Source organism: Vidua chalybeata, chromosome 19 (assembly GCF_026979565.1).
Source record: "Vidua chalybeata isolate OUT-0048 chromosome 19, bVidCha1 merged haplotype, whole genome shotgun sequence".
NCBI lineage: Eukaryota > Metazoa > Chordata > Aves > Passeriformes > Viduidae > Vidua > Vidua chalybeata.
The window spans coordinates 8,087,471-8,104,863 of NC_071548.1; the positions used below are offsets into that span (position 1 = coordinate 8,087,471).

Consider the following 17,393-nt stretch of genomic DNA (forward strand, 5'->3'; position numbering starts at 1 on the left):
CATCATGGCACCAACTCCTTTCACTGCCTTTGCCTCTTCACATCACCTTGTTTTCCTCCATCCTGCATTTCCCCAGGCTGGACCATCCATCCTTCCTTTGCCTGTGTAAAACAGCAACGTGAGTGATTTCCATCTGGCAGCTCTTGCCTCGAACCAGTCTGTGTCTCTACCCACAAATAACTCCCCAATAATTAAATTGTCCGGGTTTTGATCTTGCTCACAGGAGCAGAGCAATTTTCATTCCCTCATGGATTAGCTTATCCTAAAAGGTTATGATTCAAGCCTTCCCTTCTGCTCTGATATGATTCTTCCAGACCTGGGGCCTGATAGGGCCCTGCACAGCACCAGGCCTCTGTTTTCTCTGTAAATACAGCCTACAAAATTTCAACAAGTCAGCCCTTGTGTGCCACACCGGGAGATTGATGACAAACCACATTATTTTTCCCCTCCATAGAACTGCCCACAATTACAGCAGGGCTCTCTCCAAACACTGCTCTGTTTTTGTCCAGCAGGGAAAGGGCAGCGGCACGGGCCGGGATCCGCCAGCGGGGCTGGAGGCAACACTGAGCAGCATTATTTGGGGAAAATGCCCTTTTCTTCCCTCTTTTCCCCACCCCCCCCTCCCCAATCCATGATAAAATATTGGAGCTGATTCTGCCACGTGGGTTTATGCAAAGCCATGAACCCACCAGCAAAGGTTATCTCAATACCAAGGGAAGGGAAGGAGCGGCTCAGACTTGGAAAAAATTCCCCCGAGCTGCTCCCGGGATGCTGAGGCTGCTCCCAAAGCAGGGAAACTGGTGAAATTGGGATTATTAGTGGTTCCTGGAGATTAGGCTGGGGGTTTAACCCAACAATCCCTGTTTTCTGTTGGCCTTGTGTTTGATAATTCAGAGAATTAAAAATCCCACCGAGAACGCCACGACCAGACAAATCCCCCAGGCTGTAAGATGTCAGAAGTGAACAGGTTGCAAAAAATAAATTAAAAACGTAATAAAAGGCTCCATCTCCTGAAAAAAAAGATGCCTGGAGAAGTGGGACCACACATCCCTAATAACCAGTTTTTTAAACATCCACTTTTTAATCCTTGATTTTTTGCCCTGCCGTTTGTCCTGCTTTTTGCTTGCATCACATAATAAAATTTGGAAAGCAGGGCTTGCTGGGTGCTCTGATGATCTTTCCAGAAATCTGCTCTCCTCCAGATAACCGAATTCCCAGACTCCATGGAGAACTTGGGAGCACCTGAAAAGCAGAGCTCCCTTTCAAGTGAAGAACGCTCCGAGCATCAAACATCTGTCAGAATTCCCCAATTTGTCACGAGGCTGCTGCAGGCTCATCCATCATCCTGCCACGCCACGCTGGAAATGGTGCTGAAAAGATCCAAGTCATTGCCTCCAAAATGTTTTCTTTATCTCTGGGCACCTTCAAATCTTCCACGGGAGCCCTGAAATCTCTGCTCTCGCCGCTCATTGTTTATAAAATGTGTTTAATTTGGGTGGTTTGTGTATGAAATGAGGGTGGTTGAGGTTTTTTTTTCTTCCTTCAGGGGCATTTCTGGTCAAAACATGGATGTGCAGCAGATTTCGGAGCGATAAAGAACCCTCTTGTGTTAAGTTTACCCCTTGAAACTTTAATTACTTTCTGCTAATTCCATTTTTTGTTGGCTTTTTTTACTTATTTACTTAGATCTCCAAATAAATGGTGACATTCCAAGATGTACAGAATATTCAGACCACTGTAGGTAAGAAATTAATGACTTAATTCTTCAATTATGGCACCTATATTAACAATATTTAGCCCAAAAAAGGGAGTTTCCAATGAGACCACTTTAATCAATCTGATTTTTAGGGGCTAAAAATACAATTTCTACAGTTTCTCATGCCTTTAAAAATTTTTTATGTGCATTTTTCTCATTGGTACCCCAAAGTTTCTCAATAATTTCTGTGAGACTATTGTGCCTTCTAAATCTTATGTAGCTCTAGAAAAGATACACAAATTCCTGGAAAAAAAAAAAGTCTAAAATTCTCCTGGAATTGCAAATGGTCTCTGCTTTGGTTGTTTGAAGCTAAATCATTCTGAAAACTTAATTCTTCCTTGGAATTCCAGATCAGAAAATTCTGGAAAACGAAACAAGGCCTTGAAGTTCCAGCAAGAGCTGAACCAGAATCAAAACTAAACTTCCAAATTCTGTGTGATTTTCTTGGGTATCAAAGCAGATTGGAGACTAAAATGAAATGTGACTGGAATGCTGATATTCACCCCGCAAATTTAAGACAATTTTAATTCTAGGGAAATGTTAAAAATCCAAGATTTGGTTCTAGGAGGACAACGAATCATCAGCAACTCAGCTCAGTGCAAATGGAGTTTTTCACAGTTCCCTGGGCAGGGATTGGGAAGGATTTTAAAGGAGTTTTGGCAGGGAAAGGGGATAAAGAGCATTGGGCCGATGCCTCCAGTAGCTCTGAGAATCCCACCAGTTTTCCATGAGATTTCTGACACCTCTGTGGAAAATGTGAGCAGTTTAATCCTGGGAGCTGCAGCCCTGCTCTTGAGGAAGAGGGATCCAGGATGGAGCTGGCAGCACTGGAAACGCTCTGTAGTGAACTCAGAAATTGTAGCAAGCACAAAATATATTTAATTCAGAGCTTTTTTTTAAAAAAAAACCTACTAATTTAAATTTAATTTTTTCCTTGTTTATTTTTCAACAGCTGATCAGGTCAGAACATCCTGATCAATCAGACCCTCTGTGAGCAGCTTGGAAGTCCTTGCAAGGAGGATGAGCTCAAGCTGTGGCCTTGCAGGGCACTGAGCAGGGGTGGTGAGGTGAAAACCAGGGAAGAGCCATTTCTTGCCCTTAAATTAAAAAAAGGGGAAAAAAAAATTTAGAAAAAAAAGGAAAAAAAAAAGAAAAAAAGAGAAAGGCAGCATTAAGCAAAAGGCACTTCCTAAAGGTAGCCATTAAATCATTCAACACTCAGCTCCCCCGAGAGCAGAGGGCTCCTCTTTCCTTTCCAGGAGGGGTTTTCAGGAACCATTCCTCATCCCCTGCTCGGTGTCTTCTCCCTGGGCATTATCCCAGAGCCCATCCAGGGGCAGCTCCACAGCATTCCCTGGGATGGCCTCGGGCCCATAGATCACTTCCCAAAAAAGTTTCCAATGGCTCCCCAAAGAGGAGGGCCGAGGGCTCTGTTTGGCTCGTGATAATGTGTTAATGCTCCAAGAGCCCACATCAATCTTCTCCCTGCATCATCATCTCTCAAAGTCACAACACGGGGCTGGAAACAGCAAAAAAAAACCCAATTCAACAACAAAAAAGATAAAGTAGGATGAGATAGAAAACGTGGCTTTGAGTAGGATGAGATAGAAAGCGTGGCTTTGTTTTTTTCGTCCCTCCCATGCGATTTCTCCCCTCCTCTCCCCCTTCTCCCTTTCTCTTAATCTCTAAACCATCTGATTGTAGAGAAATGGTAAATAAAGGGTTTGGTTTCTTTAGTTTTTCGTGTGAGTGCACACGTGCACGGTTTGCTGGACACTTAGAAATGGGAACTCGGAGTTTGTTGGAGGAGCCTTTGCCACCTCTGCTCAGGAAAAATGCTGTTTGGGAGAGGGTTGGTCGCCCTGGCGCTGCTTCCCAGTTTAGTCATCGTTTGGGCTGATCAAATTAGATGGAAAAACACGATTGTATCAAAAGCCCTGATGGCTGAGGGAATTTGTTTTTAATCATCTCTGAGGGAACAATCCCACAGACCACATCAAAATGCTCTCCAGTGCTCGCCTGGAGTGAAAAGTCGTGAGAGAGAAAATCAAACTTGTTTCAATGTTTTATTTCTCTTTTTCTTTTCAGCTCCATTTCAATGTCTTGTTCTCAATTTCATTTTTTCCCCACCACCATCTCCTTGTCGTCCTGATAAAATGGTTCTTTTTAAAACACCTCCTGAAAATCACTGGATGGGGATGTTTAGCTGATGTTTGTGCTCTGAAGTGCCAAGGCAGATACATTTTCCTGGTTTTACCATTGGTAATTCTGTTTTGGATGAGTTCTTGATGTCCAGACAGGGAATTGTGATGGCATTTGAGCCCTGTCCCTCCCTTGTGTTTCTGTTAATAAACACCCATTATAGGAACCTTGGTAGGCAGGAAGGAAAATAAAGAGATTTCTCCACCAGCATTTAATTGGATCTACTGGGAAGAGCCAAGACTTTGGACCTGACATTTTAATCATTATCAGCCCAGGCAGAAACAGATGAAAGCAGGTGGGAACTGAAGGGAAAACAAATGGGAATTGATGTGGTGACACCAACCCCAGCTCAGTCCTGCTGTTTTCAGTCAATTATTGTTAAATACATGGACATGGCAGGATAATCTGGAGCTCCAAGCCCTTCCCAGCCGTGCCAGCAGTGCCAGAGAAGTCCCTGAGGGCAGCAAAGCAAACTGAGATCAGCCCCACGCGCCCTGGGACACGCTTGGGGCAGTTTTGGGTGGCAGAACCCAGCCTGCAATGCCAGAATAAGGCAGAACAAACAGAATATTTTTATTGAGGCATTGAGGGATAGGGTTGGTAGCCACTACTGGATTCCAAAATCCAGCCAGAGCCTGGAAACTCTTCCAGGGTTGGAGTGAGGAGCCGTGAAACCTCTCCTTTGTTGCACTCTGACATTTGATACGCATTAAACATTAAATATTAAATATTCTACTACAGGCTGACCGGTCTCCCTGCACTGGAGTGGCTCCGTTGCTGCTCCCAGCTCTCTCCAGGCTTTATCTCTGGTGTCCCCTTACAGCCTGGATCTGAGATCAGGCCAGCACAGGGCCGGGATCGCCGTCCATGCGGGAGCCCCCGGTGGTGCTGGCAGCGTTCCCGAGCCCTGGCATCCTCCTCCAGCCCAATTAGGCTTCACCTCAGGTAACTCTTCAAAAGAAAACTCTCAATAATCAGAACGTGATGGGCAACACGTCAGGAAAAGGCAAATAAGAGCCTGAAATCCGGCACGAAGCCGCAGTGGAAAATGAGCCATGGGGCTGTTTCCATGAGGGAGCTTGGAGACTGTACAAGGGTTGGGAGGGGAGAGGGGGCACCCCGGGATGGGATGGGGAAGGGAGGGCTCCTGGGCAAAGGTCTGCTCCTAACAGGATCCTCATGGAGCAGGTTTTGGGTTTCACACCCTGCTGACAATTGGCTGCAGTTGGTACGGGGAGGATGAGAAGGGAAATGTTTATGGGGTCTCTCTCCGGAGAGGAGAAGGAGCCACACGATGCTGCCAATGTCCTTTTGGGTTTTCTTCCTGTCCCAAATGTGAGTGCAGCTTTTCCTTGTCACAGGAATCCTGCCACGCTTTGGGCTTTGGGGATTTGTGGAGCAGGATGAGGCCGGGGTCCAGCATCCCTGGTTGGGCTCCACACAGGATCCAGAGGGAGAGGGAAAAGTGAACCCACAGGGGGATTGCTGCATCACCCCATCCTTCTCCTCCACGGGATCCCTGCCAGCCCTTTGGCACTGGGAGCACTGGGCTGGGGGAAGAGCCTGGCTTGATTCCAGCTCCTTCCTCACCCATCCCCATCCTCACATCCCCGAGGAGCCACCCCGCCGTGATGGATGGGGTTATTCCACGGGAGCACCAGTGGAAACTGGGCTGGAATTACCCCTCCTCCTCCGATGCCTGTTTAACTGGCTCTTCATTAGGTATGTTTTCTATAAACAGAGATTAAATTAAAAAAAAAAAAAAAAAAAGACACTGGAAATACTCTGAGGAAAGTGTGTCTCTGGGAGCCAAATGAAACTCCACATAATCCCTCTTCTCTCTGTGAGAAGAGAATAATGTCCTCCAATTAATTATATCGAGGCATATAATTACACACTTACAGAGTCAAAGACATTTTGTAGCAGAAACGAGATTGAATGTCAATTCCAGCTTCCAAAACCACACGGAGTTAAAACAAATTTTAGCTCCCATATTGAACTTTTCAAGCCACTTTTATTAATATGTAGAGCGATTATTGTTGACTGGACAAATTATTTGGGATGGAGTTTTTGCTGCAGTGCAGAGCTGGCAGTGCAGAATGCCAAACTCCATGGAGAACTGCAGTAAACCAATATAGCTGTGCAAAAAAATCTGGATTTTCAGAGATTGTTATCAAAAAGAGATGCTGAATAATGGCTGGTTTGGCCAAGAACAATATGTGGTGTTCTCACCAAGGGGTTCCTTATTTCCCTGTGGATTTTTGGCCTCCCTGGGCCATTTCCCTCCCAAATTCGTCCCGTGGAGGTGGCAATGCCAAGTTTGATAGAACCCGTGGCTCTTGTGTGGAGGAGTTGAAAGCACAAGACAAATGATTGGAATTTACTGAGCAACATTTGAGCTCTGGCACTGAAAGGGAAGAGTGGCTCCTAAAACACAGCGTTGAACGCGTCACGATTATTAAAACCAATCGAGCCAATTAGAGGAAACTCAGCATTTTAAATATGAGTATGCACTCCTGGATATCTCTTGAGGAATTCTTTTTTCCAGGCGAAGTTTGCTGATGGATTCTGATGTCTCAATCAGGATTTCAGGACACAGATTCTTCCTTATAACATTTGATCCAGCGTGTAAGGAGATATTTTATCACAGCCCTGTAACTATCGACTCTAACTGATTATTTGCTTCAAGTTAAGCACGAGCTTAACTCCTCTTGTTGGCTCTGACATGGACATTCCCACCAGTATAATATTCCCAATCCCTCCTGTTATTACAGCATTCCCCATAACGGGAACCCCAATATTACTGAGGACTTTGGCAACCTTGGCCAATGTCAACAGAATGGGAGGTGCTATTTCATTAATTTCCCCTGACTTGGGACAAAAATAACTTCGTCCATGTCTTGGTTTTGTGTTTCAACCTCCAGGAGAACAATTTTCTTAAAAAATAAAGAAATTGGTTACTTTATACCCCGGCTGGTTACATTAGACTGTAATTTCACAAGGCATCAGTGATTCCAGGGGCTGATTTTCTGACAGGCAAAAAAAATGACCACACATTTGCGAGCATCAGTAGTCACCTCTCCTCATGCATAAAGCACACGGACACATTTTTGGCTGAGCAGCAGAACAGGGGAAGGAAGAGGCAGAGACGTGTTTTGGGCTCCTGACACGCGGGCTTGATGAACGGGGATCCCAGAGTGAGGACAGAAAAATGGGTCCCCGCGGGGCAGGGCAAGATCTCCTCTAATAACAGAATGAGTGAGCAAATCAGGGCAACCACAGCCTTCCTGCTGGGGGAGAGACCACAAAAAACGGGAGGCAAACAGGTAAGGGAGGGAGAATTCATTGCCCAGGTAGAGCTGGGTGTCAACGTATTTATGGTTTGGTCTCTTCTGCATCTCCTCAGGTCCTCCTTAAGCTGGATTTGGGGGTTTGGTCTTTTTTTTTTGTGTTTGGTGAGGGGTTAAAATGAACCCTCGCAAACCCTTCTGCAGGACTCTGTTGTAAATTTGTAGCAACACAAATGTTTAAAATCTCCGTGTAATAAAGGCCACGTGCAGCTCCCTGAAACTTTTGCAACAAATGGTTTTCCATTTTTTGTTTTTTTTATATTTTATTGTTATGAATTTTTTTTAATGCTGTACAATCAGCAATAACACCACAATCACATGTTTGAAGCTGGTATTAATAATTTTACAGCCAGTAAACACCTGAAACCTCTCCTCTCCTCTCTTTATTGGCTCCCTGGATTTTTATGAGTTTATTGCTGCAAATAACGCAGTGCAGGGAGTTGCCATGTTGGGAAAGACCAGGTGCCCATCTGTTTCAAAATCAGAGTTAAGCTTGAAACGCTTTAAAATCATGTGGGGTTGAATTTTGACCCAATTTTGCTCCCTGACCTCCACTTTGCTGTGATGGCAAAGCGGTTTGACAAAATGCGTCGTGAGTTTTTTGGCTCTGTGAAGGATCCAGGAGAGGAGCAGAGTGAGAGGGAGGAAAATAATTCCTTAGCTTTACTTAGGGTCCTCTGAAAGGCTTGGTCATTGTGTGGGGTCAGCCCTTCCCTTTGGACTGACCACCCCTGTGGGATGTGGGAGGGAGCTGTGGCTGCTCCATCCCTGGAAGCGTCCAAGGCCAGGTTGGCCAGGACTTGAAGGGACTTGGGATCGTGGAAGGTGTCTGTGCCATGGCAATGAGTGAAAGGAGATGAGATTTGAGGTCCCTTCCTAACCCCATTCCATGGTTCCAAGATCTATTTCAGCCAACATGGCAGAAAGGAAGGGCGGGGTGGGGTTTTCTTGGCCTGAAGGATGTGTCCAAGCATGTCCCTGTTCCACGAGGGTCAGAGCTCATCAAAACCCTTTGCTGAACAGGGGTTCCCCCCAAAGACCAGGAGTAGTGAGGGTTCAGGACTGCTTTTGAAGGACAATTCAGACAATTGCCCTTTCCATGGTACATACAGATATTAACATATAATGTATGTTAAATATAATGTGTACTAAAATGAAGGCTGTGGCAGAGGGGAGAATTAAACCCAGGTCTCTCAAATCCCAAGTTAACCTTAACCACTGGATTATTTTCCTCTCTCGTGTGAATGCTGCCTGTGCACATTGTGTACAAATAGGAGAGAGATTTACTGGAGAAATAACCTCAGCCACAATAATCCACGTGTGTACGCGGATATAAATATATATATTCTCAATAGCAGCCTGCGAAAGCATCGCCTCATAAAAACTCTCTGAACACTCAGTAAATTCTGGGCCAGATTTCAACTCATGTTCCTGTGATAAGGACCAGAGGGAGGAGGAAGAAGCAGACAGCAGCAATCCTTTCATCCCCCTGGCCACAGCTGGTGGGGCCGTTCCTTTCAGCAGATGGGAATAAAAATAGATATATTTACAATTTACAATTGCAGTTGGATGGAGAAAGAAGCAGCAGTGAACACAGAGCAGTCGTTTGCTAAACCCATAATAGTCGGGATTATGCAGCGCTGCTGCTACAATAACATTCGTTTGCTGTCAGCGCTCCTGTGTGAAAACAAATTAGCTGGATGATTAATGAACATCCCGAGCAGCGTGTGGATTCTCCTCGGTGATGCTCCAGCCCAGTGTGAAACGTGCTGCTCTCAGCTGTCCCTGCTCTTTGTGCCGTGCTGTCCCCTCTGCACACCTGGCTGCCGCGGGCAAAGGGGGGTTCTGGCCCTTTTTAGGGGTTTTTAGGGCCCCTCAGCTGAGGAAGAGCGTTGAGATGGTTGAGGGCATCCAGAGGAAGGCAACGAGGCTGGTGAGGGGCTTGGAACATGAGTTGTATGAAGAAGAGGGAGCTGGGGGTGCTCAGCCTGGAGAAAAGGAGACTCAGGGGTGACCTCATCACTCTCCACAGCTCCTGAAAGGTGGCTGTGGCCAGGTGGGGCCAGGCTCTTTCTCCAGGAACTGACAGAACCAGAGCACACATCCTCAAGCTGCACCAAGGGTTGGATATCAAGGAAAAAGTGTTTTACAAAAAGGAGATAAAGTTCTGGAATGGCCCGGGGAGGTGGTGCAGTCCCCATCCCTGGGTGTGTTTAACAAAGCCTGGATGTGGCACTGGGTGCCAGGGTTGAGTTGAGGTGTTGGGGCTGGGTTGGACTCGATGGTCTTGAAGGTCTCTTCCAACCCAGAGATTCTGTGAATTCTGTGAAAGAGAAAACTGAGAGTCCAGAAAGAGGTGCTGAGGTGAGAAATGTCTCCGTGAGGTTTGGTGTGACCCGAGGATGGCTTTGTGGAGAAGAGCCCTTGGGCTGGGAGAGCTGAAGAAGTCACAGCCAAATTTCAGGGAGTGTTTGGCCAATGCTCTCAGGCACAGGGTGGGATTTTGGGGTGCCCTGTGCAGGGCCAGGAGCTGGTCTGGCTGATCCTTGTGCATCCCTTTCACCTGAGGATATTCCATGCTGTGATCCCGAGGGTCCCCCGGGCGATGTGGGACAGGAGGGACTCCTGGGGGAAGGAGCAGGCACGGAGCAGGGATCTGCCCCTTCCTCCCCTGACCACCCCTGCTCCATTGTGTTTTCCTTTTGGAACTTCCACCTTTTTTATTCCTTCCTACCTCACATACCTGATGGGAATCAGAGCGAAAACCGACCATGGAGAGCTGGAATCTGTCACCAAAAGGCACCTCCAGAGATCTCCTGCTTGTTTTTCCTGCTGTACATGTCGGGGCTGCAGCCTCTGGGTATTTAAAAAGTGTTTTTTTCACTTTGAAATACCCACCTATCTCTCTCAGAGGTGTTTCAGATGATCCTGCAGAGGACATCCATGGCAAATAGAGAGATGAATGTGTTTTTTCACTTTAATTAATCAATGCATGATTAATCCAGGAGCTGGGCTTTAAAGAACCTTGTGTGTCCCTTCCAGCTCAGGATCTTCTGTGATTCTTTGATTCTACAAATGACCAAGGAAGAAGGAAACCCTCGGTGTGAGTTGTTACCCCAGAAAGGGTGGGCAGACAATTCCAAGTGTGAGGCAGCCCTGCAGAGGATTCTGGATCTCCCCAGCTTTGTATGGAAAGGTGGAACCGGTTTGGCTGTGAACACAAAACCCCAAAATGGTTTGGGTTGGAAGAGACCTTAAGGATCATCTCATCCACCCCCCAGCCATGTTCAGGGACATCTTCCACCATCCCAGGGTGCTCCAAGCCCTGTCCAGGGACACCTCCCACCATCCCAAGGTGCTCCAAGCCCTGTCCAGGGACATCTTCCACCATCCCAGGGTGCTCCAAGCCCTGTCCAGGGACACCTTCCACCATCTCAGGGTGCTCCAAGCCCTGTCCAGGGACACCTCCCACCATCCCAAGGTGCTCCAAGCCTTGGGCACTGCCAGGGATGTGGCAGCCACCAGAGCTCCTGGTGCTGAGCGTGGTCCTTCCTGCAGGGCCCTGAGGCAGAGCTCCTTTCTGGCACTTACGGGGTTAAGGGTGTTCTTTCTATTCCACACACACTCACACGAGCCTCCAGCAGTTATATAATATAAAAAGGCTCTTTTCTCATATCCCCACAGCGCGCAATAGGACTCCACATATAGCACACCAAAAACATAAAAAAATAAAAGGAGCCCAAACACTGCCAAAATCTACATTTTCATTTGGCAAACCAGTTAAATCTATTCATAATCTGGTGCCTGAATCAGGTTTCAGACCAGACTAGACTGCCTTGGCTCCTGGTTTTTGTTGCTCGACCTGTCTCTGACTGAATTTAGCTATGATGTTACATCTTTAGCTGTAGAAAATTTCTAATAATGGTAGCCTGTTTTATTTTGCCACTGGAGGGTACAAGTTCCAGCATTTCCGTACCCAGGTCCAATTGGAGCCAGTTTTGGACTTTTTTTTGGACAGAAACCTCCCTTGTTGCTTTGCACTGGTTTTTTTTTTTTTTTCCTTTTTTTTTTTTTTTTCTTTTTTAATTTTAATGCTGTTCACCCTCACAGCTTCCAGGAGGCGAAATGAAAACACAGCAAATGTGAAATGTGCAGTGTCAAAAATCCACGTTCGTTCCAGTCACCTGCCCCACTCCTCTGGGGCCCCTGGAGCTCCACCACCCTCCATGAGGATGGAGTGATGAGGATGGAGCCACAGATCCTGGAGGGTCCCTTGGAGCTCTTCCCCTCCTTGGGAGGCCACAGCTCCAAGTTTGATTTAAATGGTGGGAATGAACGTTAATTGGAAGTTAATTAATCCCTGTTTTTGGGCACAGCTCACAGGGGCACTGGGTTGGGGATCCTAAAGGAGATGCACCAAAAGCAAATCCCGAATTTGACTCCCTGTTCACTGTTCTTATCAACGAAGGTGCTTCACTCCACTTCTGGTTGAACATCCCCCAGGATCTCAGGGCTGCAGCACCACCCCAAAAATATCTGTACAGCCCTGAGTGGTCCCAAAACCCCTCCAATTCCCAAGCACAAGGAAAGCAGGACCACGCTGGGCTGGGAATTAGGGACAGGACAACCTGTGCAGCAGAGAGTATTGGTGGCATTTTGGTGTCTCCCAAAGTGACTGTCCCTGGAAGGATCCAGTTCAGCTTTTCTGTCAAACCTGCTGCCTGCAGGAACAGGAAATCTTTAGGGTTTTATATAGTGCTAATAGGCCACCAGAAATTTTGGCTATAGAAATAACCCTACACAGAGAATTAGAGAACATGGACAGGATTCTTGTTTTAAATATAAAGATATAAACAGAGTGATTCCTTCTCCCTCAGTAAATTAACCCGGGGTCTTTTTGGGCTGGGCAACCACAGGGAAATTAGAAAGGAGTAAAATAGTGGAATTTGTTTGGGAAACATATTTTCTTTAATTTTATTTTAAGCATCTTGAGGAGAAGGGAGGCAATGAGAGTGATTTGGAAGGCAGTTGTGAAGTTTTAGTCGTTAAAAGGACCATAAAGTGAGGTTGAGGCTGGAGTTTCTTCGGTTTGATGCCTTTGTCTGAGTCCAGAAGTGGTGAAAGTTGACTCAGTCTGTGGAGAAAGGAGGTTTCATCTCCAGGTTTTCCTTCAGTGATCAGAGGGAGACTTCTTCATCCATAAATACACTTGGAGAATCCATAACAACGGGGAATGCTGATGCTTAACTGGAGGATGAGACGATTCCAGCACATTTGTGTAATTATGGAAAGGCTTAAAGGAATTAGCACTCCAAACCCTGAAGCCAGCTGGGGAAAAGCCACCACCAGAGTCCCTGGGGTGATGGAAAAGGCTCAGGGAATGACCGACGCCACAGACGTGGATATTTGGGAACAAAAATGGATAAAAACATGGAACAAGGATGTCGGCTCTTTAACTTTTCTGCCTCTGTCAGGGTTGGCATTGAAAGCTCTCGAGACAGTATTTTGTGTTCAGACTCAGGTGTTTATTGTTTCTTATCTATATTACAGTCTTACAAGCTGTGAATTCTGCAGCATTTCACGAACAAGCTACAAAATGGAGCCCTGTCTCTCTCTCTAAAGGCCTTTTAAGGATAAACTGTCCAATTAAGAAATAACACCTCAATTATTTTTACTTTTAACCCAAGAACCAACCACCCATGCCCACAATGGGGACTTTTTTCTCCAATTACACAAAACCACCCAAACCCATGGAGAAGGAGGTGAAGGAGAAGGAGCAGCCCCTGCCCCAAAACCTCCACCTTGCTTTCTATCTATTCCTGCATTCTAAACCCCAAACTCTGAGTTTTCCCCGCTGTGACATCACACACTTCTATCCAAACTCCACCCCCACAATCCCAGTTCTGTCATTCCATTCTGGAAGCTTCTGCACGGGCTCAGGTCAGTGCAGTGTTCTCCTGGGGGTCAGAGCCTGGCAGCACAGAAAGTCTGGAATTCTCAGCAGTATCCAGGGTTCCAACACAAGGAGCCTGTGACCCATCCTGGGCAGCAGCAGGAGGGGATGAAGGCAAAGCTGGGCCACGGCTGCACCTGGGACTCATCTTCCTCCCTCGTGGAGCTGGGAATTGTGTGGGGGCTCCTCTGGGGGGTTTGGAGAGTGGCACCCCCAGATCCCGACAGCTCCCATCAAGGGGACATGGAGAGGACACAGTCTGGGGCTAATTTGGCCAATTTAGAGCAAAAGTAACCCAAAGATGGAGCCAGGAGGTCGGGCTGAGCTGGGCAGCTCCACCCTGCCAACTTTGGGTGGGTTTGTGTTAAATTGGATGTCTGAGCGGGTTTTTTCTTTTCTGCCCAGCCCTCATCATTACATGCTTGCATAGAAAATTAAGTTACCACACCTTTAATGAACTGAATTTCCTAATTCTGACAGAGTTGCCACTGCCAGTGATTCACTCCCTGCTTTTTACACATTTGGGCTGTGTTTTGGTTGGGTTTTTTTTTTTTTTTTTAAACCAGGCAGATCTCCATGGCCAAACACTGGGCTCATTATTTTCTTTTCACTGAGCTGAAACAGAGTACGTAAGAAATTGCAATCAATGTTATCTTAGCTCAGGGATTCCTCCAAAATTTCCACCCTGGGGGGAATATAGGAAAAGCAAAACATTTCCTGACTCATCCCTTCTGATCCTTCAGCCTTTGTCCTTTGACCAGGAAGAGATGCCATGGAGCAAACACACATTTTGCAGAGTGGTGCAAAACCAGGGCCTTGAAGCTCTGCAATGGTCAAGGTTTGGAGCTCAGCTCTGCCAGGACAGTCTGGGGCAGCTCAGACCTTCCTGCTTTAATCCTGATGAATCCGTGGAAACTTTTCCAGATGCTACACAGGTTATTCTTCAAACACGTAAATTTTATTTAATTAAGTGAAACTGCTCTCAAAAGGCTAATTCTGCTCTCCAGTGCTGCTGAGAGGGGATATTAAAGGAGCTGCTCTGTTAAATTCCAGAAACTTGGGGTAATTTCAGAGTGTCCCAGTATCTGCAGAGCCTTTCTGGCAGGTAATTGAGGGTTTTGTAATAATCAGGAATTTCTGTTGGAAATCAGAAATTTAAATTTCTAATTTAAACAGGACCATGTTGTAGGAACACGATGCTAAAGCAGAAAGCTCAGGCAGGGAATATTCCCAAACTGAACATTCTTGCTGCTATGATATAAAAAGGGTGGGAAGGGGGATTGTAAAAGTGTGAGGAATTAACACATGGGCTCCTTGAGCCCAGACTGATTCTCTGCTGCTCTGACTACACGAAGGAGTTTATAAATCCTTCACAGGCTTCTGCTTCAGGGACCTGTTCTCAAATTTGCCATGGGATTTGGAGGTGTGAATTAGCCACTGGCCTCCACTGGATCCACTCATCCTGATTTCACTGGAGTTTAGGGTTCAACCCTAAAGGCAGAATGTCAGCCCCTGCTCCAACACTGCTCCAGGACCTCTCAGTTTTTCATGGTCAGAATCCTCATTTCAATTCTGAACCCTAAATCATCCACTGGCATTTCACACCCAGGAGTCCCTGTGCTAAAATCATCCTTCATTTCCAAGCTCTCACCTCCCATTCTGCAATTTAGCCCCAGTGTACTTCCAGCAAAGAGCTGTGAAAAAGGACTGATGGAACTGTGCTCTCAAACTCTTAAATACGGAAGGGACAGTTTGTTCTTGCAGTCAAAAGTAAAAGAAACACAATCATGGAATCCCAGGCTGGTTTGGGTTGGAAGGGAACTCAAAGCTCATCTTGTTCCCCTTTCCACTGTCCCAGGGTGCTCCAGCCTGGCCTTGGACACTTCCAGGGATCCAGGGGCAGCCACAGCTGCTCTGTGCCAGGGCCTCCCCACCCTCCCAGGGAACAATTCCTTCCCCAAATCCCATCCAGCCCTGCCCTTGGACAGTTCAGATTTGTTCTGTATCAACAACCACTGGGTTCAAAGCACAACAGCTGTGCCTGGGGAAACAGGCTTTGGCTTTCTTGCCATTTCTCTCCTGAACTTGCCCAAAGCAGTGGTTAAATAATTGATGTTTGCTTTCTAGGGGGAGAGTTCACTCTCCTTTGACCCTGCTTTGGAGTTTTTTAAGATAAGGCCAAATATTGACAAAGCTGGAGCTGAGATTTCAGTACACAGATAAAAAACATCAGTGTTGCTTAGGAGTGAAAAAAGCCCCAATCAGCCTGGCTGAACTCTCTTGTAGGGTAAATAACTGGGGATGTGCTCACTGAGAATCCTGCTGATGAAGAAATCCGTGATATTAAAGGGGAGCAGAGAGTTCCCACCTAAATAAAACACAGGATTAATTCTGTGTCCCTAATTTCCTTGATTCCAGACTCACACTGGCAGAGGGGGATAAACCCAGGGACATTGAACTGATCATGGCTTTTCTCAGAGAGGGAGGAATAAAGAAGTTTCTCCCATAGTTTGGGAATAGCAGAGCCAGAGGTGGCTGCCATATTGTGCCAAGCTCCAGCCCTACTTTGGGAAGGCTTTTAAAACCCTGCAGTCTAATTATGCTGCTGGAAATAGATCTTAAATGATTTAGAAATACAAACCACTGTTGATTGGAATATAAACTTTAAGAAAACCTGGGTAAAGTTTAGGGCTCAACTGATATCTCACGCTATTGTTGGTGGAAGCTTTTACTGCTCTTCTAACAAATTTGTCCCTTTTATCCCGTTCCAAGTCCCTTTGTTGTGCCTTGTGCCCAGTGTGGGGGTATCAATCCTTTCTACTTTGAACAACTTGGCCACGCTTTCCCTGCCTTTAAGGCAGCAGTTGTTTTCCCTCACCTAGGGGAGCAATCCCAGCATCTTGAAATCCTTGGAAATCGCCAAACACATCCCTTGTTTCTGATGGTTCCAGTCAGCTACAGACCCGCAGAAGCCGTTGCTGAAAAGCCAGCCCGATATTGATTGGAAACAACGATCTCCAGCCGTGTAAGGAGTTATTTATTTATTCCCAAACAACCCCCTCCTCACTGCCACGTGCCCCGAGGGCTGTGATGTTCCTGCCTGGCACGGAGCAGTGTTTACATCTTGGGCTGGCACCAGATGAAACCAGCTTTGCTTCCCACCAGGATCGGGGAGCTGGGCAATGACGGATCCCGGATCGCCGCTGCCCGTCCAGGAGGACCCGTGAGCGCCCTGGGGAGGCTCTTTCTGTGATTTCTGGAGCTGGTTGTTTGTTTTCCTTGGATCACACCCTCCTGGGAGAAGTGATGCTGGATGCTTTTCCCCTGTTGATGATGCAGGCTCCGTTCCTTAAGTAAACCACGACTAATTCCTGCCCCTGGCGCTGCCATCTCGCTGTCCTGCCGTTGAAAAGCAGTGATTTGTAAGTCTGCTCTGCTGGCTCGCCTGGAAACCCACGGCGTGGAAATCAACACCAGCCCCTCGCTGTTATTAAGTACAAACTCACCACAAAAAAAAAAAAAATTAAAAAAAAAAACAAAACAAAAAAAAAAAAAAAAAAAAAACAACAACTTCAGAATTTTCCCTTTATTCCCACCAGCCTGGAACTACCTGAGTACCTCATGGAGGACTTAGAATGCCCAGAAAGTTCCTAATGCCCACAGAAAATGAATATTTTGATGGCGATTGTGGTTATTTGTGTTCATTGCTGTGCTAATTTATCTGCTTTGACTGTCCAAGGAGAGCAGCACCTTAACCAGGCCTGATAAATGTGCTGGGGGATGTACACCTGGATGAGGATTTTGGCTCGAGGAAAGTTTGTTTTTCCAAAGTGAAATGATGGATGTATCATGCTAGATAAAGTCAAGAAAAATAAATTACAATCAATGCAAAGCAAACTTTCCATTTTCTAGAGATAAATCCAGACTTATTTAATCTGAATACATTGATAAGATACTTAAATTTGAAATCAGGGATTGTAGTCCTGTCCAGCTGGAGTCAAAAAGAAATGGACAAATAATAATTTATCCCATCCTAAAGAAAACCAGAGGGGTCAATCGCCCTCTAAGACACCCAGATTTCTCCATTCACTGGGCAGAGAGCTCTGAAATTAAGTGAGATTCATCTGAATAT

The 17,393-nt window shown here is 46.3% G+C and overlaps 1 long non-coding RNA gene across 2 annotated transcripts; it reads left to right on the forward strand.

Annotated features, from left to right (window-relative positions):
- Positions 1-13,213: 13,213 nt before the first annotated feature.
- On the forward strand, positions 13,214-16,761 carry LOC128797715 (uncharacterized). 2 transcript variants are annotated; one of them, XR_008434223.1, is made up of 3 exons: positions 13,214-13,248; positions 16,213-16,286; positions 16,427-16,761. It is a non-coding gene; the product is annotated as an uncharacterized LOC128797715 (long non-coding RNA). The 2 variants fall into 2 exon arrangements; XR_008434224.1 differs by lacking the exon at positions 13,214-13,248 and adding an exon at positions 14,018-14,196.
- The last annotated feature ends 632 nt before the right edge of the window (positions 16,762-17,393 follow it).